This window comes from Panthera tigris, assembly GCF_018350195.1.
Source record: "Panthera tigris isolate Pti1 chromosome F3 unlocalized genomic scaffold, P.tigris_Pti1_mat1.1 chrF3_random_Un_scaffold_99, whole genome shotgun sequence".
Taxonomy (NCBI): Eukaryota; Metazoa; Chordata; class Mammalia; order Carnivora; family Felidae; genus Panthera; species Panthera tigris.
The window spans coordinates 87,516-114,447 of NW_024962193.1; the positions used below are offsets into that span (position 1 = coordinate 87,516).

The 26,932-nt window shown below is 41.4% G+C and overlaps 2 long non-coding RNA genes across 3 annotated transcripts in view; one reads left to right on the forward strand and one right to left on the reverse strand.

Moving 5' to 3' along the window:
- LOC122236331 overlaps positions 1–9,680 on the forward strand; it is a 40,307-nt gene extending 30,627 nt beyond the window's left edge. The window contains exons 2-8 of one of the 2 annotated variants that reach the window (XR_006214414.1): positions 547–685; positions 2,926–2,982; positions 4,066–4,101; positions 4,299–4,477; positions 5,640–5,722; positions 7,142–7,295; positions 9,526–9,680. This is a non-coding gene — a long non-coding RNA (uncharacterized LOC122236331). The remainder of the gene's footprint in view (positions 1–546; positions 686–2,925; positions 2,983–4,065; positions 4,102–4,298; positions 4,478–5,639; positions 5,723–7,141; positions 7,296–9,525) is intronic. The other variant, XR_006214415.1, reaches the window with a different exon arrangement.
- LOC122236332 lies at positions 3,345–26,932 on the reverse strand. The gene is made up of 3 exons (XR_006214416.1): positions 26,798–26,932; positions 8,639–8,731; positions 3,345–3,573 (listed from the first exon to the last, which is right to left on the reverse strand). It is a non-coding gene; the product is annotated as an uncharacterized LOC122236332 (long non-coding RNA).

Here is a 26,932-nt window from a genome sequence, read left to right on the forward strand (position 1 = left end):
ACTGACTGAGCCACCCAGGTGCTCAATAGTCTCTTTCTCTCTGAATGCTGAATAGTAAATTTTCAACGTGAATGGGGGATAAACAGGCATACATACATACATACATACATACATACATACATACATATGTATACCACTAAGAAAGCCATGAGTTGTTAGACATGAACTATTTTCCATCATCTTTGTCTTCTAGTTATATTCATGCCTCAAAGTGTTTGTTGATTGCAATGCACGATCTTGCTGTGTGAGGTACAAATTGTTGTGTGATCAGTTTTCTGTGAAAGTCTTTCCTCATATCTGTCTTAACTACAAGATGCAAATGTTGAATTCGAGGATGTAGAGCTAAGAGCCTTGAGGTCCAATAACTGTCAACTAGAAGTTATATTTTCTGTTGGGGAGAAATCCCCATATGATGGCAATGACTTTGCATTGGTAAGGGAAAGAATACTTTCATGCCTTCATGGTTCTTGCCTTTTTCTGTCTCACCAAAATCAAGACTCAGGTCATGTGCCCGTTTATCAAGAAAACACCTTTTTTTTTTTCCAGAAAATAAAAACGTCCTGGAAGACAAGCGTAATGCATTGAGGTCTGTGAAAGCCACAAAGGAAGCAAAAGTCAAAAAGCTGAAAGAGAAAGCACATAACCTGGAAGAATTCTATGAACAAAGAAAAGTGCCTTCAAAAAAGTAAGATGGGGCGCTTGGGTGGCTCAGTCGGTTGAACGTCCAAATTCGGCTCAGGTCATGATCTCAGGGTCCATGAGTTCAAGCCCCATGTCAGGCTCTGTGTTGACAGTTCAGAGCCTGGAGCTTGCTTTGGATTCTATATCTTCCTCTAGCCCTACCCAACTCGCACTCTGTCTCTATCAAAAAATGAATAAACGTTAAAAAATATTTAGAAAAGTAAGATGTTCACGTGACAACTGTCACAAGGACCGGATTGTATGGGAGAACATGGCAGCCAGTAGAGATAATTGTATTTCTTTTGGAACTGGGTCCAGAGTATTTTTGCCCAATGCATTCAGTAGAATTGGACCTTCCCTTCCTACCTTGCTTTCTGTAACGTAACCGACATTTTCCTTTCTGTCCTAAGTGCTTGCCACACATTGTGTCATGTTTTGGGGTGGAAGAGGGAAGGTACCATCATTAATAACTTTAATACCTGGATCCACTCTGGAATCACCTACACTGTCCTGTAGGTTTCAATCGCATCACACTGTTTTGTCGCCCAGCAATTAGGTCATTTTTGTTCAGGACCAGACATGGGTCAAAAATGTGTGGGGAAAAAAAATGAATTATCTTGCTGCAGAAACAATGGAAGTTGCTTTCTGGAAAGTGGGTAGGGGTACCAGCAGTACTGGATCCCTGCATCCATTCTGCCAGTGAGATTGTTCACTGCAGGCCCAATCCGTAAGAAAGTCAAGTTGTTTCCTGTCCCCCGATTTTTCAAGTGTAACTCTTCTGAGTCTTGGCCAAAGCCTGCAGCTTCACTAGGGCTCATCTTTGCTGGCCGCCCCTGAACTACACTTGTTTACTTCTAACTCTGTGCCCATAAAGTTCTTCAGCTTCTTTGCCATTCAAATGTATGCCCCCCACATCAATGATGAGTCCTAGGGAGTTTGGGTCCAACTGCCAGGCTGGCTTTGTCCTGGGCTTCCTTCTTCTCCATCTTGGTCTTGTGTGTCTTTGTGGGGTTGTCAGATACTTGGTGCATTCAGTCACATGTCTCCTCCTTTGTACAGTATTTCCTTTTGTTCTCAGGAGGAGATGGGGGACTTGAGACCCTCACTCGTGTTGGAAAGTGAAGTCTTCTCTTCCCTGGAGACTCACTTTATGTTCATCCTTCCCATAGCTGGGGTTAGGGCTTGCTCTGTCTCACTGGCATCTTGTTTTTGTTAACTCGTAAGCTCTTCTTGTGAGTGGGTACAGCACCCTGATCACCTGTCTATCTTCAACCCCTTACAACAGAGCCACTACATTACAACCACTCCAGCAAGCATTTGCCGAAGGACTGCCTGAGAGGCCAGAAGGAAATGCATGTGCCTTTCTCTGTCTAGTGCTTTTGTGTCATTTTCTAAGAGATTTTCAATTTTTCATGTGATTCTTGAGTACATCAAGTGTCAAGTTGAAACCATCTCAGTCAACACCACAAAGAAAATAGTCTGAGGGCAACACAGCAACCCAGCCTTGCCAAGCATTGCCTTTGGCTGCCTTCACTATCAATGGAATGAGTCTTGTTAAAGTAGATTTGGCTCCATGAAGTTGAGAGTTTTCCACCTGAAATCTCTTTCCTGGAAGTAAACCCAGACTGTGTGACAGTTCATATCAGGTTGTACGTCAGGAGATGATGTTGTTCTAAGATTGGCCTTTTGAAGGTGGAGGCAGGGGTTGCAGTCCTGAACTCTAGCGATGTCTGGGAGTGAGCTGCAATGTTAGTGAAACCATAATCTGGAAGGTCGTCTTTCAGGTGATTGCCTGTGTCATGGTACAACTTTTGGACTGAGAATCAGGGCTCCCCATGGAGGTGTAAGACTAGTGATGATCCCCTGCTTCATCCTAATGGGTACAGTTGGTCAGATATGGTTTTTCACTCACTGATGAAATGAGTCTTCACCATATCAAACAAAAGACCAACTCTGGGAAGACACAAAATACAATGTTATTTGATGACTTTATGATAAAGGAGACGAAACAAGAGAACTAGAAAGACAGTTCCAATAGTAGAGACGTGGCAGCAGACAGAAGTTGAATTTTCTTGAACTTAAATGGGGTGTTCACTTCATTTCTCTGATTGGGTTGTCAGTCTGTGCATTTATGGGAGAAGTGGGGGAAGGGATATTTGCATAGGCCTTCAAGAGTGCTGGGAGGTAAAAAGGGAGAACTTCTGGACCTTGGTCCTGACTGTGTATGTATTTTTCCCATCTTAGGAAGCTGAAAATGACACTGTGAACTGGCGGCAAAGAAGAATCAGCTGGCAGCTGCAGGTAAAATTTGAAAATAGCTACAGAAGGGGCGCCCGGGTGGCTCAGTCGTTTAAGCGTCCAACTTCAGCTCAGGTCATAATTTCACAGTCCGGGAGTTCGAGCCCCATGTCAGGCTCTGTGCTGACAGGTCAGAGCCTGGAGCCTGTTTCAGATTCTGTTACATCTCTCTCTGTCCCTCCCCCGCTCATGCATGTGCTCACTCTCTCTCTGTCTCAAAAATAAACATTAAGAAAAAAAAGAAAATAGCTACAGAAGAAATAAACAAGTACAAGTGAGTTCAGCTAGTAATTACCAGAAGCTCATGAAACCGCTGTTCATTTTTTGGTTTTTAATCTTTTTGCAATGTTTAAAGTCAACATATACATAGAGTATTAACAGATAAAAAAGGTAAGTTTAGAAAGAATAAAACAATTAAGTTTATAAACATTTGCAGATCTCAAGTAGTGGCCAGACTGTGTGGAAACTTTGTCCATGCTAACATTCCTCGGAGGTGGTGTCAATTGTCATCATCTGTAGGAAAGCAGTGTGTCGTACAATGAATCATACCCATCAACGTGGTAGTGCCATTTCATGGCCCTCGTCTTTGCAACCCTGGGAAACATGGTGAGGATATAAGTTATAGAAGAATAGATCTTTATGATAAAAGACACTTGTCACATGATGAGTTAGAGAAAGATTGAAAATGGGAAGGAATTCTATGAACTCTGAACCCTACAGGCATGGAATAATGAGTAAGGAAAGGATGTAACAAGAGCTTTGATCCTACTGTACATTGATAATCATGGGCAAAGTGTTTCATGTGTAAGAATAAATTGTATCAGGGGACAGATATGAGGTTGTTGGGAACGTGGGCAGCTTATTTAAAATCATACCCAATATTGGGCCTTATCTGACAAGAGCAATTGTAACTCACAGGCAACAAATTGAACAAATATGGGAACAGCTGCAGCAGGCAGAGCTCACCTTTAGATACCAGGTAACCTGAGTTCTGCCTGACATACTGAACCCTTAGCACCTCACGCGGGTGAGTGTAGTGGCCCTTGGAATCCCTAACCATGGGCTTGTCATTGTTGGCTTTTTCAGCTTGCAGTTCATGAGAAGAATGCTCAGGACAACTAGGTAAGTGTTTTCTTGTTTCCTCCTCTTTCTTTGGTGCACAGTGTGGCACCACCTTCCGACTGAAGGTGGATGTGTTTTTTTCTCCCCCAGATCAAGACTCAGATCTGGGACAGGGAGATGGCGGAGCAGGGCAGGGAGGTCGCTTACTTGAAATACAGGTGTGGTCATTTGACTTGCGTTTTTATGGGTGTTTCCAGGGATGACGCCTGCACTGTTAGTTGTCTAGTAGACGACGTGGTGTTGCAACTCTTATAGAAGTCCATTATTTTTCTGTATCCAAGACTGGACGGGATGGAAGCAAAGAGGCTGCCTGAGGGATACACGAGGCAGAAACCAATGGCTGCAAGACCAGAGACGCAGAACCCTCCGAGGAGAGGTAAGAGGCACGTTGTGATGTGCCGCAATCTAACTTCTGCTGTGCAGCTTGTTCCTGTGGATGATCATTGTGTGGTCTGGAAAGAATCACAAGCACTAAGGACAGCAGGTGGTCTGAAGGGGTGACAGAAGGGTGTTCTCCTCTGCTGCCGCAGTCAGTGAGGCACTTGTCCCTGAGACTGGTGGAGCTCATTCCCCTCCTCTACCGGTGACCCTCCCACCTCCTCTAGCATCCCCCTGTCTGAAGAGCCTGGAAAGGATGACAGGACATGGGCCTCATCCTTCTTCCCACCCGGACTCAATGTGAAGACTTTAGTTTATTTGAGGAGAAGGTCATTTATTCACTAGTTTTAACGGTCTTTCTTTTTGTTTGTTTTTGGGAACTGTACTCCTACATCCCTCAATTGAAGTTCCATAAAGCTTAGCTTAGTCCCCTGATGGTATCAGTGTAACTCTGCAGCTTCACTGCTAACTTCTCACAGTTTTCCATTTCTCTATAGTGTAAAATTAGTCTTTAGTTATATACTAACTGCTCTCATGTGGAAGGCAGCTTGTAGATAAGCTGAGAGATTGAACAATTTGCCTGAAGTCGGAAGAAATGCACGCTTCTTGAGGACTCATTGAGGATATACACCAAACCAGTATTCTCAATGTTAATCTTTTTTTTTTTAAGTTTATTTATTTTGAGAGAGGCAGAGACAGAATGCCAAGCAGGTTCCACACTGTCAGTGAGGAACCCAATGCTGGGCTTGAATTCACAAGCTGTGAGATCGTGACCTGAGCCAAAATTAAGAGACGGATGATGAATCCAAGCATCCTCAGATTAATTCTTTATCTGTAATGAAATCGTGATTTCCCATGATGTATACTGAGAAAACTGTTTTACTGATGAATTCTAAATTGCTAGTTGTGCCTGACCTGTCCACAGTTATGTGATTAATTATGAAACAACATGAACTAGAGCACCGTGAGGTCTTTATCAAGGTGAGGGGATGGTTCTCTCCCTTATCCTTGGGGGTCACCTGAGGCATGTGGGATACCCTCTGCCTCTGGTCACGGACCTGATTGAAGGGAAAAGTTTAAGATATTTGAGGAATGAGTTGAGGGATTGTTTTCATTATGCCCAGTCCTCTGAAAGCAGAATAAACCTCTGTCCCTTCTAGGGTCTTTAGCAGATTGAGAAACTGCTGAAACCTCTGTGAGTTACAGCGACTCTGGCTGTACCAAGAATGCAGACAAGGACAAGGTAAATGCCGGGGCCATTCTCAGTTGTAACTCTTTTGGGAAACCCTCATCTTTATGTACAGCACGCTCACCCAGCCTTGTCTTGTTTTGCGTGTTGTGTGATATGTCTATTTCTTCTTTGTTTTCGAAACGCATACTCATAACCCAGGAGCCCACAAGCTTCTCAATTTTTAGTCTGTCAGCTTTCTGTGGTAAGTTTAGAAGCCAAAAGCGCTTAGAGACTGAGTACCTTTAGGTTTTTCCGTGAGTTTCAAGAAATAACGAGAGGAGGATGACTGCACACTCCAAACAGAAGTCTCCTGGCCTGGGTGACCCCTTGCAGACCTCACCTCTGTGGGAAGAGTGTGGTTGCTGTGTCTTTCTTTCTTGATTCTGGCTAGGAGATGAACCGGTTAGAAACGACCTCATGACTCCAACTTTATATGTTGTGCCCTGTGCCATTTAGAGTGGTCCTAGATAAAGCCAGTGTCATCAGTCATCACCTTCCTGTCTTTGTTGGTAAATGACTTGCCTGGAATCCTCCACCTATACCTTAGGTAAAAATAGTTTGAACACTGTGTCCTTCAATTGTGTTTCTATGAGCAGTTTTTGGTTGTGTCCCCAGTCACTGTTAGAGCTCATACAGTCTCATGACACATACCAGGAGTTTTGTACCAAAACACTTGCATGAAATCTGTTATGTGATTTTCTCCTTCTTTTTTTCTGTTGCACATAATTACTCTGTGTCCTGTAGTATGCTTAAAGTCAGAATTCCCTATGAATTAAGATGAACACATCTGAGCTTTGTAGACATTCACCACAAGTAACTTGTTCTTCACAGAGGACTCTCATTCCCCTGCAGGATTCCAGGCATCCTCCACTCCCCAGAGGTCTCCGAGGCCTTTGACAACACTTCAAGAGGGAAGACTCCTTTCTCAGGGAGAGGACCAGAGGAGGCACAGTGAGGGTCCGGCTGCAGAACGTTTTGCCAGGAGTGGCTGTGATTCCATGAGCAGAATATGAGTCGTTTATTCCCAATCATTTTTTTTGTGTTCTTAATATAGCAAAAGCAGAGCATCTGGAGTCGCTGTAGAGGAGGGATGCAGGGTGAACCTGGACATCGATGGCTGCCTGTCTGGAGAATGCTACTTCATTAATCTGTAATTACTTCTGTTAACCCTCTAGGACAGGACCCTTGCCATTTTCTTCCACAGACATGGGCAGTGATGTGTGGTGGCAGTAGGTTAACCTCTTGCATCTACTACCCCAAGCTGTAGGTGGTATCCAGTGGCAGGGACAGAGTTTTCAGGTACTGATGCTACTCTCTTGGATCCTGGTGGTAGAGAAGGTGGCAGGTGCTGACACATTCTTCTCTGGGTTACAGCTGCTTTTGGTATTGGTTCTCTTGTCTGGCATATGGATGTAGCTGTCAATTCTGCAGGGCAGTCTGGATCCTGGGGACCTCCTCCGTTAACTGGACGATTCTGCATGCCCTACCCTGGAGACGCCCCGCCCCCATGGACTATTACGCACGTCCACCTCCTGAACCTTAGTGGCCCTGAGGCCACTCAGAACCCCTCCACCTGCAACACTTGGTAAGATGATCTGAGCACTAGGAGTTGACTTGTAAAACACACTCACCTTATTTTGTTGCTGTTAGGTCTTGGGCCAAGGTGCAGAGGCGGTACCACAGATATTGTGATGCAAGGGGAATGTGTCTGCTGCCATTACCACATTCCTCAAAAGTTTCTCAGGATCTCATCTTTGTCCTTTCCCCCACAATGGGTTGGTACAGGCATCTCTTGTGGAAAAGGAATGGGGCCGTATGCAGAAAATCAGACATAGCGCTTCAGCAGAAATGCCCTGTACACAGTCCACTTGCTGGGATCTGTGAGGCATGAGGCACAATGTAACGTACGTCCATCTAGTTGTGCCCCCAGCCATCCATAGTTGTTCGCTGAGTGAATACATCTGAGTCAGGGCTTTTAGGAGTCTTCATCAAGTTACAAGGGATGGTTCTTCAAGTTCTTTTTGGGTATCACCGGAGGCATGTGAGACACCCTGTGCATGTAATTTGGGATCTCACTGGGACAAAGAGTTTAAGTTGTTCGAAGTATGAGGGGAGGGTTTTTTGTTTTGTTTTTGACCTCCAAACAGTCTACGCAAATCAAAATAAACCTCCATCCCTTCTAGAGCTTTTTGCAGGTCCAGAAGTAGGTGTCACAACCAAGAGTGACATCGACACTGGCTCTGCCAAAACTGCCGTGAAGCACAAAGTAAATGCTGTGGCCATTTTCAGTTCTAATTCTTTACAGACCGCCACATCTTTCTGTACAGGACACCCTCCTGCCATTTTCTCTGGTTTGTGTGAAGTATGGCCTGTCTGCTGTTTTTGTTTTTTTTTTTTTTCCCAAATGCAAAACCTTTACCGCCGAGTCTACAGGCTTCCCTCTTTCCCAGCTGGCATCTGTTTGTGGTAACTTGAGCAGCTAAGCATGCCTAAAGGTGGGGGCCATAGGGCTTTTCTAATGTGTTCCTGGAATAAATCAAGGAGGATGACACCACACTCCACTTGGAAGTCTCCTACCTTGCCTCATTCTTTGTGGATCTCCTCAATGTGGAATCATTGCTCTTGCTGTTTCTTCCTCTCCTGTTTCCTTCTATTGAGGGTTTTAACGTGCTCAGAAAAATCTGTGGGTATCCTTACAATTTGAAAATGCAAACTGCCTTCACTCCAACTTATATTTTTGTATGTGTCATTTACAATGGTCTTAGACAAAGTAAATTTCATACCTATCAGCATTTTGGTAAACATGCTGTCCAGAATCCCTTCAGGTGTGCCCTGGGCACACACACTCTGAACTATAAGAGGTGGCATATTTGTCATAGAAAACATGCACTGGAACTTAATTTGTGAAGAGAAAAAATCCAAAATTACCTGTGTGGCAAGTCCCCACGGTGTCCTTCGCTTGTGTTCACCTGAGCACGTTCTCTCGTGTCCTGTGTCACAGGTACAGCTAAAACATGGAAACTTACACCAGACATCAAAGTGCATTTGTGTTAATTTTGTCTTTTAGAATTTCAGCTCATTTTTCCAGAGAACACAATTACCCTGCAAAATGTACTGTACTTAAGCTGAGAAGTACCTCTGAATTCAAATAAATTAGCTGAACCTAACTAACATGTATAGGCCAACTAACATGTATAGGCTACCTGTTTCTCTAAGAGCATGCTTTCCCAGGTCCTCTACAGGCCCTCAGGATCCCCATCTCCCCATATGTCTCTGTGCCCATGGATAGCACTTCCAGAGAGGAGGAGACCCCATTGTCGGGACAGTAGTTTGGGCACAGGCAGGGGCTTAGAGGCAGAACTTTGAGCCACGAGGGCTATGATTCCATGTGTGGACACTGGTATTGTCATTCCTTCTCATTCTGTAGTTCTTCACATGCACAATAAACAGCCTCTGTGGTGGAGGGAATGAAGGGTGGAGTGTGATCCTGGACATAGTTGCCTTCCTATCTGGAATATGCTACTTTGTTAATTAGTATTCAGCCTATAAATCTTCTAGGAAAAGGGCCCTTGCTGTTTCTACGTTTCCAGACACGTGGGGACATTAGTTTACCCCAATCACATCCTCTTCCCACCCCAAAGCTGTAAGTGGAACCCAAAGTATGGGTAGAGATTTTGGCACTGATGCTGCCCTCTTGGAATCTGGTGGTGGGGAAACTAGTAGGATATGAGCACTGCTGCTTTGGGTTTCTGCTTTTTGCTGGTGTTGGTGCTCTGTTCTGTCCTATGAACATACCTCTCATTTCTTTTCCGCAGGCTATTTTGTATGCAAGAGTCCTGGTCCTTTCCCAGGATTGCCTTGCAGGCTGTACCCAGTGGACCACCCTTCACCACCAGTCATGGGCTATAGGCCACATCCCCCTCCTCCACCTACTCTATTTGTTAAGATGACCTGAATTGGATGAGTGGCTGGTAAAGTATATTCATCTTCTTCATGATTGACTTTGTGGCAATGATGTAGAGATGGCTGTGAGTCTTGGCAATCCAACTACAAACTGCCTGAGGACACTGTAGCATATCTCAAGTTTCTCAGGACATACATACAATGGGCAGTGTCATGTCCCTGTAATACAGTGAGCTATACGTTTCTCTTGTCAAATGAAAGAGGATTTTTTACACAAAAGCAGACATATCGGCAGTACTGGTGCGTATGTTGGAGACACAATGTGTTGGGTTCTCTAACTTTTAGAGCATCAGGTGTCCCGTGTGAAAGAGGGACATTCATTAAATGATTCAGACCTTGTAATCACCAAAATGGAAACACCAGTGAAGGATCCAGGGCAAAAACGGGGGAAACTTGAATCATACAGGAATAGAAGGGAAGTTGAGCACAGTAAGCAGAGTTTGAGGAGGTGCAGAGGGGAGGGTGTTGGGGTCAGTGAGATGCAGTTGGAGGTCATTCCTGGCCACAGCCTGAGCAGGGAGTGTGAGGTCCATACGGAGCTGCTATGTGGGACCGCTCTCAGTGCACAATGCACCGTTCATCTCCAAAATATCAGTGTGTTGCCAAAGTGCACGCAGGTAATCATGTAAAAAGATTCTTGTCTCTCTGGATTTTCCTGAAGGTTCTGGTATTTGTGGGGGGAAAAGAGCCCTGGAGATATGGGGAATTTAACTTGGTCTTATGAAAATGCTGTATGCCCAAGTTCATATCCCTCAGTGAGACTAAAAGTGGAGACAGAGTCTAGATCAGCTGAGTCATCCTACAATTCAGGGCTGGCCAGATGCCACCACTACTGGACCCCTGTCATCATCGTGACTACAGCTTTGCATCTCCTCAAACTTCTCTCACAATATACTGAGGTTTTGCCTGTGTTCCTGCTGTCTCAGCCCTAATACCAGTTCTCAGTGGGACCTACACAGAGCCTCAGCTGTGTTATCTGTGAAAACAGGGATAACATTTGTTTCCAAGAACAAGAGAAAAAGAAGACATTCAGTGCAGAAATCATCTGCAAAATCTCTGGGAAATGTCCCCTCACGCTTCTCACAGTTTCAATTAAGATAGCCACACAATGATCCTCCAAAAAAGATGGTCACGGGAGTTCATTAAACTAAGACTGTTAACAACTCAGCCCAGGGAGTGGGAATCACTGTTTTAAAAAATAAGACAATGTCCTTCATTTTTCTATTAGAATTCGGGCCCTGTCACACAATGAAAGAAAAGATAAGTATGAGAATATGTACATTCAGAGACCTAGATCTGAAGACAATCATTTTCTATTACACATAATCTCACAGAGGCAGCCACACACTAAAATGTTCATCTGAGGCCACAGATAAACTACAGAAGACAGAATGCATGTAGGAAAACATAAGATCACAGGGGAATAAACCAAAATCTCTTTGCCTTATAGGACAACTCTTTTGAAATTTGAAGAGGACTGCATGGTGACAGACAATCGTGTTTGTATATACATTTTAAGAAGGTGTCAGATCTACCTGAATGCTTTCCCTGCCCATCATGTCCCCTCCACTTTGTCCTTCTTACTGTCCCCTAATCTACCTTTCATCGTTTTGTCTCTGTGTCAGCGTCTGCTTCTAGGGCCATCTACTCTCGCTCCCCATTGAGTGCACACAGTGGGGTTCCTGTACACACAGGTAACAAAGTGCCAGAAATGGTGGTGATGGAGGATAGAAGCAAGATCACCCTTTGTGCAGGGGAACCTGAGGGAGTTTTCCGGGGTGATGGGAACTACCTATATCTAGATTGATGGGGTGCTTATGCTCAATTATTTTGGAAATATTCCCTGACTCCATGGTGCCTTGGGGTCAGACAGGTATCTGTCCTTAGGAAATGGCTGAGATCTAATGGTGGAGAAGGATGAGGAACCAGCTGTAGAGAGGAGTGAGGGTCAGACCCACGTCCAGGATGCCAGGTCTCCACAGACAGCACCACGTGTAGGAGGACTCTGAGGAGCAGAGATTTCTTGATCAGACCCATGAACTACATAATCCTCCTGTAGTTTCCTCACTGAGTGATGGCAGAGCAGAGGCCAGCAGCTGGAGGACACCCTTATCATGGCTGGAATGGAGCAGTGGGCCTGGGGGAGTGAGTCAGGGAAAGGGACAGGCAGAAGGTAGTGACAGGAAGTTTGAGAGACAAACGGAAGAGAGGAGAAGGGACCCTTCTCTGCTGACTTCACCTACATTTCTGTGTGACCAAAACGAGACCCTTGTCTCCCACGGAAGGGAAGAGGGCTGGCAAAACACCGAGTGACATACTCAGCTCAAGTGCCCAGGGTATCTGCCTTGCTCTTGAGTACCTAACACAGGAAGCATGTGCTTTCTGTCACGATTGGAACTGCAGCCTGTACCATTTAGTGAAAATCAATCCAATTATGCATCCCTCAGCATTAAAGTACTGCAACAAAATTAAGTGAACAGACTGAAAGATACAACGCAGGATAAAGTCCAAAGGTAGAGCGATGGCAATACTTACGGGAATACAGTCTATCCGAAAAGGAGGTAGGTACCCTAGTACAGGCATTCAGACACCTGGCCAATATCCGAAAACGTTAAAAAAAAAAAAAAGTCCTTACTTCAAAAGCAACATTAGCTCTAGACACAAAGGGATCATGATTTAAGGTTTAGAGAGCAACCATATGACTTCATGGTGCTGTATCCATGAGATCAAGTCTCATCAAATTATACCCTTTAAATTGAGGCTCTTTGTTATATGTAAATTATACCTCATTAAAGAGAGTTTCAAAGCACAATATACTAGAAGCAAATGTGGGAACATTCCTTTCTAATCCTGAAGTGCACGGGTGATAGGAGTCAGCCCATGTCTCAAAAATCCAAAATAATAAGACATTTAAAAAATTAATAATAGCAGAGTAAGCAGACCCTGAGCTCACGCTTTCCCATGTTTTCAACTGCATAACATCCACATCCAAGTCCATGAACCAGAGAGCATTCCAAAGACTGGCAGAAGAAACTCCACACCTAAATAGAGAGAAGCTGCATCAGAAAGGTTAGGAAGGTCAGAAAGGTGGAGGCTGTCTGCCTGCAGAAGGGGCAGAAAAAGTGAGCCCTCACACCAGGTAGCAACACAGGGAAGACTAATCTCCACAACATTGGGCATTAAAACCCAGGGGAGCTGAATTCCCTTGAGTTTAGATCCTGGTATTTGGAGGTCAGCTGACCCAGCACTGGGTTATCCAGGAGGATGAGTGATAGCCAGGTCCCTGCCTGTGTAGAGAGGCAACGTAAACATGGCATTTCACACAATGCTTAGGCCACAGGAGACACATGTATTCATGCTGATTCTTGACTCAGCTGGCCTGCCTGAGTCCCACTGACACCACTGAGAGCAAGCACAGCCCACAAGAGGCACGCATTCAGTGCAGACCCCTGCACTGAAAGGAAAAGTAACCCAGACACAACAGCAGGGAGTGAGCAATACCCATACGATATCCTCCTGAAGGTCCAGGTCCTATAAACGGAGACGTGCACTGCTGAGGACTCCAGGACCTCTTTTTAATAACGGCATTAATTTCAAGATCAGATGGCACAGCTGACTTTCTTAACACAGAGAAATAGAGCCAGAGGGACAGACAAAATGGACACACAGAGATATTTATCTACAATGAAAGACCTAGTCAAAGCCACAGCCAGAGAACTAAGCCAAAGAGATGTAGGTAACATACCTGATACAGATTTGAAAGCAATGATCATAAGGATACTCACTGGAGTTGTGGAATGAGTAGAAGAGTGAGACCCCTGACAGAGGTAAGATATAACATAGTTAGACACTGAGGACACAATCAAGGAGAAACATGCTTGCTGGAAACAACAGAGGGATGGAAGAAGCAGCCGAACAAACTAGTGACCTCGAAGACTGAGTGATGGAAATTAATCACACTGAACCAAAGAGAGAGAACAGAATTCTGCAACGTGAGATGAGACTAAGGGAACTCAGTAACTACAGGAAAGATAATAGTATTCATATTGTAGGAGTCCAGAAGGAAGAGAAAATGGGGTAGAAAATTTATTTGAGGAAACAATAGCTGAAAACTTCCCTAATTGGGGGAGGGAAACAAACATCCACATCCAGGAGACTAGAGAACTCCCATCAAAATCAGGCCAACACACAAACCTATTGTAAGCAAACTTACAAATTAGGGTGAGAATAAAGAAAAACTTGTAAAAGCAGCAAAACAGTCCTTAACTTAGAAGGGAAGACCCATAAGGCTTGCTACATATTTCTGAACAGAAACTTGGCAAGCCAGAAGTGAGTGACATCACATATTCAAAGTGCTGAATGGAAAAATCAGCAGCCAAGAATACTCTATTCAGCAAGGCTATCTTTCAGGATGAAGGAGACACAGACTTCCCCAAACAAAAACTAAAGGAGTTTGTACCACTAAACCAGTCCTGCAAGAAATATTAAGAGGGATTCTTTGAGTGGAAAGGAGAGACCAACAGTGACAGTATAGAGGTAGAAGACAAATTCAAGTAAAAAATGAACATTTCTGGAAAAAAATCAGTTAAAGTACTCAGAGAAATGGATTTGAAATATAATAACATCTGCCAAAAACCTAGGGAGGAGAAAGTAATGGGTTCAAAGGTAAATGACCATCAATACAAACTGCTCAATGCAGAAGAGGTTATATAAACACCTAACAGTAGCCATATCCTAAAACCAGTCATAAATATGCTAAGAATAGGGATAAAGAAATCAAAATATATCACTAAAGAAAATAAGCAATACATGAAAGAAAGGCAAGAAAGGATCAGAGAAAATCATTAGAAACCACAACAAAACAGGCAATAAAATGGCAATACATATATACATAACAATCAATTTTGAAGGGAAATGGAGTGAATGCTCCAATCTAGAGAGGTAAGGTCTAAGAATGGATGAAAAAACAAAACAGATTCAGATGCCTACAAGTGACCCACTTTACACCTCAACAATGATAGGATAGAGAAATATCACAAAAATGAATGTCAAAAGAAAGCTGGGATAGCAATACTTGTATCAGAAAAAATACACTCAAAAAAGTACATAACAAGACACAGAGGAGGATAGTATATACCAGTAAATGGTACAATCCAAAAAGAAGATAAACCAACTGTAAATATATCCCACAATTAAGTGGGATTTATTCCCAAGCTACAAAGGTGGTTCAATATTCGCAAATCAATCAATGTGATACAATACATCAACAGGAGAAAGGATAAGAACCAGATGATCGGGGCATCTGGGTGGCTCATCCTTTAACAGTCTGAAATCAGCTCAGGTCATGACTTCATGATTCCTGAGTTCAAGTCCCGCTTCAGACTCTGTGCTGAAAGCTCAGATCCAAGAGCCTCCTTCGAATTCTATGTCTCCCTCTCTCTCTGCCCCTCCCCTGCCACGCTCTGTCTCTCTCAAAATTAATAAACGTTAAAAGAAAAGAAGCATACAGTCATTTCAATACATGCAGAAAGAAACATTTGACAAAGTACAACATCCGTTCATGCATGTAACCCCTTAAAGTAGGTTTACAGGAAACATACATTAACGTAATAAAGGTTATCTATGAAAACCCTGCAGTTATAATCAACCTTATGGGGAAAATCTGAGAGCTTTTCCTGTAAGGTCATGAAGAAGACAAGGATGTTTACTCATACCACTTTTAGTAAACAAATTACTGGAAGTCCTAGCCACAGCCAGCAGACAAACGAAACGAAACCATTTGCAGATTACATGAAACTATATATAGAAAACCCTAAAGAGTCCACCCAATAACTGCTAGAACTGATAAATGAATTCAGCAATGTCACAGGATACAAAATCATTGTACAGAAATCTGTTGCATTTGTAGACAATACAGAAGCAGTAGAAAGAGACATTAAGAAAACAGTCCCATTTACAGTCATACACCAAAAATAAGATATCTATGAATAAATCTAACCAAAGTGGTGAGCGACCTATACTCAGAAAGTATAAAACAGTGATGAAAGAAATTCAAGATGACACAAAGAAATGGAAGGACATTCCATACTCACGGATCAGAAGTACAAATATAGTGAAAAAGTCTATACTTCCCAAAGCAATTGACAGAATTAATGGAATTTCTATCAAATTACCGAGAGCAGTTTTCACAGAACAACAACAGTCCTAAAATTTGTATGGAACCAAAAAAGACCCCAATCTTCAAAATAAACAATCTTTATGTGAAGTGATAATTATGGATGGCACTATGCCTCTGGATCTTCTGCTCCAAAACACAATAACTCTGGCTTAAGCATTTGAACAAACGTTAGACATATCCCAACCAAGGATCATTTTACAAAATACATTCTACAAACGTACCCTCAAAACTTTGCACCTTATGAAAAATATGGAAAAATCTAAAAATTGTCATGGCCTAGTAGAGCCTAAGGAGACAGGATGACTGTAACGTGCCAGCTGGGATGAGTCTGGGCTAGGAGAGGTTAAAACCAAAGCAATCTGAATACAAATATAAACTTTACTTCATACTACCATATCTCTTTGATACATTGATTGTGATCATGTACCAACCATTATGACATCAATAGTGAGAAAACAGTCTGATGTATGTGGATACTCAGTATTATGTTCCCAATTTTTTTTGGTAAATAGAAACCCATCATGATAGAATAGATTATTAGTAATCATGGTTTTTCTACACATAAGATTATATAACCAGTTCCAGTATTAGTTACTCGTGATGTACATGTACCTATTCTTGTTGTTCTTACTATTGTTTAATTTAAATACTAGCTTTCATGGTACAGAAAACTGAATGCATGATAAACACTTCATAGAAACATCTACTTTACATATTTTAAGATAATAACGTACATATATACCACTCTATTATGTGGTATGTAAATTAAGTGTTTTTCTGATCTTGAACGATCATGTCATTGAATGGCTTTCCATAAAGGTGGTCATGCTAGATAATGAATGATACTCAGAGTTTACAGGATGTACTTCACATCATGCCTGAACATCGTCAAAAATAAAAACATACACGCGGCCAGATGAAGCATTGTGACTGGCTCACTTATTGTAAAGAACCCTTGCTTTAATATTTTCACGTATATTTTTAGCAGGAATACAAGAGAATCAAATATTTCCAAATCAAAGAGACATCCAAAGACTGGAAGAACGATAGGGAGTTCAAAGGGTTTCAGAAGGATAAGAGTTGACCATGAAGGGGGAGTCACAGGCAAGGAGCTTTCTCTGGTCCACACTGACATGTTTGCATGAGGATATGTGACTTGCCAAAGGGTAAGCCCCAGAAGTACCAGAGGGAAAGACAACGCTTTAGGGTGGGGTGACTTGTAAAGGGTGCTTCTGTGCCTAAGTGATGGGTCAGCAACCTGGCCGGGGGTCCCTGCGTCAAAGACTTCAAAAGGCCAGCAGTAACCTATACTCACAAAGATCTTAGTAACATAGATCAAAGTAAATTAGAGCCACAAAGATCTTAGAGCCACAGAGTCGATCTTTACCTATGATTAGGAGATGGTCACAGTTTCACAGGATATGATCTTTGGGCCGGCAGTAGATGCCTAAAGTATTATTTAGGGCTATACATTTAGTGAAAAAAATGTATGTGTAAAAATTTGGGTTTGGAATGTTAAGAAAAATCACAGGCCCATCATGGAGTTACTTACGGTAAGGCCACATGTCACTAAACCTAAATTCATTCCTTCAGGAATGTAACCTTTAACCAGTCAGCAAAGAATTTCCTAGTCAGTGCTGGAAATTTAACTGATAGATCCCTGCCATTCCCCTCAGAGAGGCAGTCTTGCCTAAATAAGGTATTCCATGCCACTATTTCTTTTTTAAGTTTATTCAAGTTAGAGACAGAGAGCACATGCAAAGGAGGGGCAAGACAACAGGGAAAGAGAGAATCCCACAACCAAGAGGTCATGATCTGAGCCAGTATCAAATGTCAGAAACTTAACCAAGCCATCTAGGCACCCCGAGAATGTGTAGTTTCAAAGGTTAGCATGCTTGGCTGGGATACAGCCATGAGGGCACTGGCCTACTCCTGAAGAGAAGGCAGCCAACAACTTGCAGGCAGATGGCATTGAATCAGTGATCTGTACAACTCCTGGTGCACACCGTGGGGGAGATTATACACTCATCGTGGAGAGCATCCCTGAGAAGCAGTGTTCACAATGAGGGGACAAAGAGCTAGGACAGAGGAGCTGCGTGGCGCCATTACCCTGCTCTGCACACCCCCCAGGCAAAAAAAACCACAGAGCCATCTGCTGGAACCAAGGCAATCCCCACACTGGGTGCCTAAGCTGCTTACAACAACCCCAACTTCCTGTGTTCTGGCGAGACTGGCCTTCAAGGTCATTCAATCTTGCTTCAGTCACAATGGAGCTGGCCCATTCCCCAGAAGACCAGGGGAAGCCCATGACCATAACACCTCTCTTGACCAGTTATGCAGGGCTTCACTTCTAGTGGCAATCATTTCAAGTCTCACTTAACAAGCAGATCGGAGCAGACCTAGAAAAGTCTCACAACATTCTGGCCAAGGACCATACATTGCTCATACAACTGGCTTGAAGGATAGTGCAGCCAGAACACAAAACAGTGCATGCAACACACACCGCAGACACTCCGTGATGTGCTAGGCCCTGGACACTAGATGATCTCCTCTTCATATAGCCATTCATCCCAGAGGCAGGTAACATAATGAGCTTTGGTAACAGAGAAGGCAAATACTCAGCCAAAATGCCAAGACAAGAGGAATGCATCCCAAATGAAAGAACAAGATAAGGTCATGGCCAAAGACATGGAAGGAACACTTCCAAACTCATTCTATGAGGCCGGCATGGCCTTGAGTCCAAACTGGACAAAGACCCCACCAGAAAGGAAAACTACAGACCAATTTCCCTGATGAACCTGGATGCAAAAATTCTCAACAAAAAGTAGCAAACCGGATCCAACAATACATAAAAAGGATTATTCAGGACAATGAGGTGGATTTTATTCCTGGAATGCACAATAGATTCAATATCTGCAAATCAACTAATGTGATACATCACATTGATAAAAGAAAGGATAACAACCACATGATCCTCTCAATAGATGCAGAATAAACGTTTGACAAAATGCAGCAGCATCCTTTCTTGATGAAAAAAAACCTCATGAAAGGAGGGATAGAAATATCATGCCTCAACATGAGAATATCCAGATATGAAAGTCCCACAGCTAATATCATCTTCAATGGTGAAAAACTGAGCTTTCCCCCTAAGGTCAGGAACACCACGGGGATGTCCACTCTCAGCAGTTATTCACCATGCTGTTGGAAGTCTTAGCCTCAGCAATCAGACATCAAAAAGAATACAAGGTGTCCAAGTTGGCAAGGAGGAATCAATCTTTCCCTGCTCACAGACACGATACTCTCCATGGAAAATCCGAACGACTCCACCAAAAAACTTCTAGGATTGATACAGGAATTCAGGAAAGTATCAGAATATACAATCAATATGCAGAAGTTGATTGCATTTCTATACACCAGTAATGAATCAACAGAGAAATCAAGGAATTGATGTCATTTACAACTGCACTGAAAACCATAAAATACCCAGGGATAAACCCAACCAAAGAGGGAAAAGATCAGTACAGTTAAAACAATAGAGGGTCTCCTGGGTGGCTCAGTCGGTTAAGTGCCGTCTTCGGTTCTGGGCATGATCCTGCATTTGTGGGATTGAGTCCCTTGACGGGCTCTGTGCTGACAGCTCAGAGTCTGGAGCCTGCCTCAGAGTCTGTTTCTCCCTCTGTCTCTCTCTGCCCCCCCCCCCCGCTCATGCGCTCTCACTTGCTCGCTCACTCTCTCAAATATAAACATTAAAAAAATTAAAAGAACAAACCATACAACGTCTATAAAAGAAGTTGAAGAAGACACAAAGAAATGAAAAAAAAACATCCCATGCACATGGATTAGAAGAACAAATATTGTTAAAATGTCAATACTATCCAAAGCAATCGACAAATTCAATGTAATTCCTATCAAAATAACACCAGCATTTTTCACAGAGCTAGAGACAACAATCCTAAAATTGTATGGAACCAGAAAAGACCCCAAAGAGCCAAAGTAATGTTGAAAATGAAAAACAAAGATGGAGACATTACAACTCTGGACTTCATGGTGCATTAGAAAGCCGCAATCATCAAGACAGTATGGTACGGGCACAAGAACGGATACATAGATCAAAGGACCAGAATAGGGAACCCAAAAATGGAGCCTAAAACATATGGCTGAATAATCTTTCACAAAGCAGGAAAGAATATCCAAAGGAAAAAGAAGAGTCTCTTCAACAAATGGTACTGGGAAACCTGGACAGTGAGAAGTATGAACCTGGACTATGTTCTTAAACTTCTCTCTCTCTCTCTCTCTCTCTCTCTCTCTCTCTCTCTCTCTCTCTCACACACACACACACACACACACACACACACACACCTCAAAATGGATGAAAGATCTAAATGTAAGACAGGAAACCATCAAAATCCTAGAGGAGAAAACAGGCAACCTACCTCTTTGATCCTGACCGCAACAACTTCTTGCTTGTCATTTCTCCAGAAGCAAGGGCAATAAAACCAAAATAAACTATTGGGACCTCAAGATAAAAAGCTTCTGCACAGCAGAGGACACAATCAGGAAAACTAAAAGGAAACTTAATGGAATGGGAGAAGATATTTGCAGGTGACATATCAGATAAAAGGTTAGTATCCACAATCTATCAAGAACTTATCACACTCAGCACCCAAAAGCCAAATAATCCAGAGAATAAATGGGAAAAAGACATGAAGAGACACTTTAACACACAGGACATCCAGATTGGTCACACGTAAAAAGATGCTCAAACTCATTCCTCATAAGTGAGATACACATCAAAACCACAATGAGATATCCCCTCACACCTATCAGAATGGCTAAAATTAACATCTCAGGAAATGACAGATGTTGGCAAGGATGCAAAGGGAAAGCTTTTGCAATGCTGGTGGGAATGCAAAATGGTGTAGCCACTCTGGAAAATAGTATGGAGATTCGCTACAAAAACCAAAAATAGAACTGCACTAGGACCCAGCAATTGCACTACTAGGTATTTACACAAAGGATACATTAATGCTAACTCCAAGTGGCACATGCACTCCAATGTTTATAGCAGCATTATCAACAATAGCTACATTATGCAAAGATGCCAAATGACCATTGACAGATGAATGGATAAAGAAGATGTATATTCATACAATGGAATATTACACGGCGATCAAAAGGAGTGAAATCTTGCTATTTTCAACAACGTGGAGTGAACTGGACTTTATTATGATAAGCAAAATATGTCAGAGAAAGACACACATCATATTAAATTCCACAGATGGGAAAATTCATAACAGTGAAGAACGTAGTGAAAGGAAAGCAAAAATAAGATACAAACAGAGATGGAGTCAAACGATAAGACACCGTTAAATAGAGGGAAGAAGCTAAGGGTTCCTGGAGGGTTACTGAATAGGGGTATGGGCTAAATGGGTGATGGGCATTAGAGACAGCACTTGGGATGAGTACTGGATATATTTTGTAATTGACGGATCACTAAATTCTAATCCTGAAACTGTATTCCACTATAAGGTAACTAACTTGGACTTAAATTTTAAAAAAGAAAAAATATTAAAAATAAGTAAAGAAATATACTACCAGTCAAAAGAAAAGAATATATAAATCGGGCTCTTTTAGTGGAAATGAAAGACCAAAATTGTTACAGACAAGAAAGGATCAGAGAAAACATCAAGATACAATGGCAAAACAACTAGTAGGGCACTAAATATATACCTATCAATAATTACTCTAATGTAAATCGACTAAATTCTCCAATCAAAAACATTGGATAGGGGGACAGAATGGACAAAAAAAAAAAAAAAAAAGAAACAAAAAAAAAAAAAAACAAGGCCTATCTAGGTGCTGCCTACAAAGCCTTATTTGGACTTAAGTCACCTGCAGATTTAAATTGAGGGAATGAAAAAACATTTATCATGCCAATAATATCAAAAGAAACTCAGTACCAATACTTATATCGGGCAAAAAAACTTTAAAATCGAGACTGTAGTTTGGTACCCTTTAGGTCAATACCTAGTAGTAAAATTGCATGCACCCAATATTTACAGCAGTTTTATCAACAGTAGCTAAATTATGGAGAAAGCCCATGTATCCATCGTGTGATGAAGGTATAAAGAAGTTGTGGGGTCTGTGTATGTGTGTGTCTGTGTATTCATGTATATGCATGTGTGTGTGTATGTGCATATATTCATACATACATACATACATACATATGTATATACAATCAAATATGTCTCAGCTTCAAAAAGAATGAAATCCTGCCATTTGCAACGATGTGGATGGATCTAGAATGTGTTATGCTAAGTGAAATATGTCAATCAGAGAAAGACAAATATATGATTTCACTCATGTGGAATTGAAGAAACAAAACAGATGAAAACATGGGAAGGGGGCAGGAAAAGAGAAGAGTGGTAACAAACCACATGTGTCTCTTAATGATAGAGAAAAAAAAGTGAAGGTTCATGGAGGGAGATGGGTCAGCTCTGGGCTAGATGGGGGACCTGTATTAAGAAGAGCACTTGTTGCGATGAGCACTGGGTGTTGTATGTAAGGGATGAATCACTGAATTCTACTCACGAATCTGAGAATGCACTGTATGTCAACTAAGACTTAAACATAAAAAATAAATAAAGCTGTAACAAGAGATGAAGACGAACACTATCTCATACTAAAGGGGACAACCAAACAAGAAGATCCAATGATTTTAAATTTTGATGCCCCAAACATGCAACCAGCAAGTATATAAAACATTTAACAACAACCATAAAAGAACTCATTTATAATAATATAACGATATTAGAGGACTTTAACACATAACTCACATCGATGGACAGAACCTGTAAATAGAAAATCAACAAGGAAACAATGGCTTTGAATGACACACTGGACCAGGTGGGTTTAACAGATATATTCAGAACACTCCATACTAAAATGACAGAGTACACATTCTTTTCAAGTGCACATGGGGCATTCTCCGTAACTGATCATATTCTAGGTCACAAAGCAGGCCTCAACAGGTATCCAAAGACAGAGATCAGACCAAGCATTTTTTCTGACCACGAAGCTAAGAAACTTGAAGTTAACCACGTGAGCGTGCGCGCACACACACACACACACACACACACACACAGTAAGGGGGAAAGGCCACAAATAAAGGGAGGTTAAATAACATGCTACCAAATGAATGGGTCAAACAGGAAATCAATGAGAAAATACACCGAAACTAATGAAAATGAAAATACACTGGTAAAAGTATTTGGAATGCGGCAGAAGCAGTCTATGATGGAAGTATATAGCAGTACAAGCCTACCATAAAGAGCAAGAAAAATCCCAAACAATCCTAACTTATAACTAAAGGAATGAGAAGAACAGCCGAAGGAAGGAAATAAGAGAGATTACGGCAGAAATAAGGAATATAGAAACCAAAAAGACACTAGACCAAATCAATGAAACCAGGGGCTGGTTCCTTGAAAACAGTAATCAACATGAAAACCTCCTAGGCAGAGTTTTCACAAAGAAGAAGGAAAGGACTCAAGTAAATAAAATCACAAATAACACAAGAGAAATAACAGTCAACACCACAAAAATACAGTTAGAAGATAATATTATGAAAATCTATATGCAACAAATTGGACACTCTGAGAAAAATGGAACAATTCCTAGAAACACACAAACTACCAAAACTGAAACAGGAAGATACATAAAATCTGAAAACGGAAAGAAATCAAATCAGTAATAAAAAAAATTTCCCACCAACACAAGAGTTCAGGGCCAGATGGCTTCACTAATGAATTCTACCATCCATTTAAGGAAGAGATAATATGTATTCTTCTTGAATTATTACAAAAAAAATTAAAAAAGAAGGAAAACTTACAAATTCATCTTATGAGGCCATCATTACGCTGATACCAAAACCAGTTAAAGCCTCCACTAAAAATGAAAACTGCCGGGGCTCCTGTGTGGCTCAGTGGGTTTAGTGTCCAAATCTTAATTTTGGATTAGGACATTATCTTGCAGCGCATGGGTTCGAGTCCCACGTTGGACCCTGTGCTGACAGTGTGGAGCATGGCCAGGATTCTCCCTCTCCCTATCTCTCTTCCCTCCCTCACTTTTATGTACTCTATGTCTCTAAGTAAATAAATACTTTAAATATGTTTAAAAAAATTTAAATAAAACTACAGACCAATATCCTGATGAATATGTATGCATAAATCCACATCAAAATACCTTCAAATTAAAGTCAATAATACATTAATAGAATCATTTACCATAATCAAGTGGGATATATTCCTGGACTGCAAGTGTGGTTCCACATTCACAGATCAATCAACATGATGCACCACAGTAATAGAAGAAAGGATAAGAACAATATGATGCTTTCAAGACATGCAGGAAAACGATTCGACAAAATGTCACGTCCATTCACGATAAAACCCCCTAGCAAGTATATTGGTACTCAACCTACCTGCACATAATAAAGGCCATCTATGAAAAACCCACAGCTCATCTCATCCTCAATGGGGAAAAATTGAAATTTTTCTTCCAAGGTCAGGGACAAGACAGGGATGATCCCTCTCACCACTGTTATTCCACATAGTACTGTAAGTTATAGCCACAGCAATCAGACAACAAAAAGAAATAAGAAGCATCCAAAGTGGCAAGGAAGAAATAGAACTTTCACTATTTGGAAATGACATGATGCTCTCTATAGAAAACATGAAAGAAATTGTTAGAATTGATACATGAATTCAACAAATCAAAATGTACAGAAATCAATGTACATAAATCTATTGCATTTCTGTAGACAAATAATGAATTAACAGAAAGAGAAAGTAAGGGGTCAATCCCATTGACAGGTGCACCAAATACCCCAAGATACCTGGAATAAACCTAACCAAAGAGGTAAAAGATCTGTACTCTAAAGGCTTTGAAACACTGATGAAAGAAATGGAAGAGGACGCAAAGAAAAGGAAATACATTTCATGTTCACGGATAGGAAGAACAAAATACTGTTAAAAGGTCTACACTCCACAAAACAATCTACACATGTAATGAAATCCCTATCACACAAACAAAACATTTGTCACAGAACTAGAACAAATAGTCCCAAAATATGTATGGAGTGACAAAGACCCCAAACAGCCAAAAGAAATTGAAGACCAAAACTAAAGCTGGAGACATCACGCTTCTAGACTTTAGGTTATATTACAAAGCTGTACTGAACAGAACAGTATGGTACTGGCAACCAACAACAACAACAAAAACATAGACGCAGAGACCAATAGAATGGAAACCCAGGCATGAACTCATACATATATGGTCAATTAATTCTCAACAAAGCAGGAAAGGATATCCAATGGGTAAAAAAAGATACTCTTGGGACACATGTGTGTCTCCACAGCGTGTGACTGTGGATTCAGCTCTAACCATGATCTCAGGGCAGTGCAGAACATGCGTGGGATTCTCTCTCTCCATTTCTCTCTGACCCTTTTCTGCATGTTCTCTCTCTCTCTCTCTCTCTCTCTCTCTCTCTCTCTCTCTCAAAAATAAATACATAAACTTAAAAAAAGTCTCCTCAACATGTGGTTTTGGAAAAACTAGACAGCAACCTGCAAAACAAAACAAAAACACAAACGGACCACTTTCTTACAACATACACAAAAATAAATCCAACATGAATAAAGAACTATGTTTGAAACCTGAAACCATAAAAATCCCAGAGGATACCTAACACAGGCAGTATCTTATTTGACATTGGCTGTACAAACATCTTTGTAGATATATCTCCTGAGGTAAGGGAAACACAAGCAAAAATAATGGGACTTCATAAAAATAAAAAGCTTCTGTCACAAAGGAAATAATCAACAAAACTAAAACACCTACAGAATAATATTTGTAAACGACATCTGATAAAGGTTTACTGTCCAAAATATATAAAGTTATACAGCACCCAAAAAATGAGAAATCCAATTAAAAATGGGCAGATGACATGAATGGACATTTTCCCAAGGTGACATAAACATAGCCAAGAGACACATGAAAAGATGCTCAGCATTACTCGTCTTCAGGGAAATACAATTCAAAAGTACAATGAGATAACACGTCACATCTGTGAAAATGACTAAAATCAATGAATGATGAGACAGCAGGTGTTGGCAAGGATGTGGGGAAAGAGGAACCCTCTTGCATTGTGGGAAGGAATGCAAACTGGTGCAGCCACTCTGGAAAACAACATGGAGATTCGTCAAAAAAAAAATGGAAATAGAACTATGTTACGATCCAGCAATTTCACTACGAGGTATTTACAGAAAGAATACAAAAATAATTCTTCAAAGGGATACATGCACCATGAGTTTACAGCAGCATTTTCTACAAAAGCCAAATTACGGAAACTGACCAAACATCCATCAACTGATGAATAAACTGAGATGTAGTATATGGAATGTAATATTATTTAGCCATAAAAACATGAAATCTTGTCATTTTCCAGGAGGTGGATGGAGAGAATGTTATGCTGGGTGAAATAAGCCTGTCAGAGAAACACAAATACCAGATGATTTCACTAACACATGGAAATAAAACAAAACAAAGTGGGGGGGGGGAGGAGACAGTGACAAACACTCTTAACTAGAAAACAAACTGAGGGGTTCCACAATGAGGTGGGGGAATGGATGAAACAGCTTCTGGGGATTACGAAGTGCACCTGGTATGAGCACCAGGTGACGCATGGAAGTGTTGCTCTACATTGTACACCTGAAACTAATATTACACTGTATGTTTACTAAGTGCAATTTAAAGTAATAGATATCAGAAGGTTAAGACACCTACCTACGGGGTTTTCTGTAGTTTTCAATCACTTCATTAGGTTGGAAAAATAACCATAAATTTTTTAAAAAAGCATGTATGTTGTGGGGGACAGTTTGTGCCCTTACCTCGGTCACTGGTTCCAGCAGGACTCGGAAAGTGGGTCACAGCTCATTCTTCTAGAAGGTCCTGAGACAAACATTTCGTGTATTCAAGTCCTAATGGAATGCAGCTCCTGTTCTTCTGAATTTCTGTCAGCGTTT